Raw genomic sequence first — 1,929 nt, forward strand, 5'->3', positions numbered from 1 at the left:
AAGGACGGCCCAAAGCCTTGGGACCTTGCACCTTTGTGGGAGAACTAGAAGAAACCCTGGCTCCTGGCTTCAGATCAGCTCAGCTCTGATTGTTGTGCCACTTGGGGAGTGAACCAGTGGATGGGAGATCTGCCTCTCTTTCTCTCTGTAGTTCTGCTTTTCCAATAAAAATAAAGAAATCCTTTTAAAAGGGGAAAAGTCTGCATAAAGCAGTGGTTCTCTGCTTACTGTTTCTCAATAGGAAATGAAACTAGCAGGCTTTCCAAGCAGGAGCCCTGAGACCAGCCTTTGCAATTCTGTCTGGGTCTCCCACGCGAGTGGGTGGCAGGGCCAAGCAGCTGAGCCACCTTCTGCTGCTGTCCTAGATACATCAGCAAAGCCCGGAAGTACACCAGCTGTGACATGAACAGGCACCAATCAGGGATGCTGGTGTCCCGGGTGGCAACTTGATGTGCCATGCCACAAGGCCAGCCCCTAAACTTGAAACTTGTAACACATTATCTTTTTAAAGAAGATTTGTTTTATTTTTGTTTGAGAGGCAGAGTTACACAGAGAAAAGGGCACGCACCCCCCGCCCATGGAGTTCGGTGAATCTCAGTGTGAGTGAGAGCTGAGGCTGCTATGTCAAAAGCAGGGCTGCTGGTGGCTCGGGGAGGCCGCTCTGCCGCTGAGCCAGAACTGCCCCGAGTGTAGACGGGTCAGTGCACACATGAATGGCTGTAGAACTGTGTGGTACCCTTTCTAACTCATGCTGCCATCCTGGGTAGCCAAGCTCCCATGCTGTGGAGGGAAACGGGCCACAGGGTCCCCCCCCCCGAGCCCAGGGTCTCTTTGCCTGCCAACTCTTTCTCATTGCTCTGTAAGCTGAAGGCAGATGTTGCTAAAATATGCATCCTTTAAGAAGCAAATAAAAGTAGGTGAGTGGGCCCTGCATCGTGGTGTGCTAGGCTAGGCTCTCACCTGCAGTGGTGGCGTCCTATATGGGCCCTGGCTCAAGTCCCAAATATTACACTTTTGATCCAGCTCTCTACTTGTCGTCTGGAAAAGCAGCAGAGGATGGCTTGAGTCCTTAGGCCCTTGCACCCACGTGGGAGACCCAGAGGAACCTCCTGGCTCCTGGCTTCGGAAGGGCTCAGCTCTAGGCATTGTGGCCATTTGGGGAGTGGGCCAGCAGACAGCAGATCTCTCTCCCCTTCCTTCTCTCTGTAACTCTGTCTAATAAAAATAAATTAAAATAAATTTAAAAAGAAAAGAAACGCTCAGTGTGTTATTCTATGATCCTGCATATTAGCTGGTTGTCTGAGGTCTCGCGCTGAAAAGAGCCATTACACAATGAGAGGATTTACAGTCTTGTTTTTGTCTCCCCCCATCACCATCCCAGAGCGGCTGTGCTGGTGTAGGGCTCTGTGATGTGGGTTATGCTGCAGGAGCCAGGCCAGGCCCTGGGAACATGGTGGCCCAGGCCACAGAGAGGCCAGCATCCCATGTTGACAGCACTTTTCTTTGCCGTGACCCGTTCTGTACGAGATGGCCAGCTGTTCCCAGCTTCTATGCGTAGCCTCATGTTTTACATTATTTAGCTCTCTCCGTGGATGGATTTAGAAGCCGAGTGAGTAGCAGGAAAGGTGGTGGGGATTCTTCAGTATTTACGCCAATTGGATCTGAGAGAGTTAAGTAGATGGAAGTCATGTTCGTGTGAGTGGATGTGACCACCAGTCAGTCTGATTCCATCTGGAGGCATTCGTCCCTTGCATGAACCCCAGGGTGGGCTCCCAGGCCAGGCCCAGCTCCTGCCTGTAGGCTCTGGGCTCACGCTCCCTGTAACTGCAGACGGCAGGAGAGCTCCACAGTGCCAACCGGAGGGTTCCAGCCAAGCACTCCCAGAGTTAGGGATGGGAAAATGAGAGGCCCGGTGCAGCAGCCTAGTGA

The sequence above is a fragment of the Ochotona princeps genome, chromosome 18, assembly GCF_030435755.1.
Source record: "Ochotona princeps isolate mOchPri1 chromosome 18, mOchPri1.hap1, whole genome shotgun sequence".
NCBI classification, from domain to species: Eukaryota; Metazoa; Chordata; class Mammalia; order Lagomorpha; family Ochotonidae; genus Ochotona; species Ochotona princeps.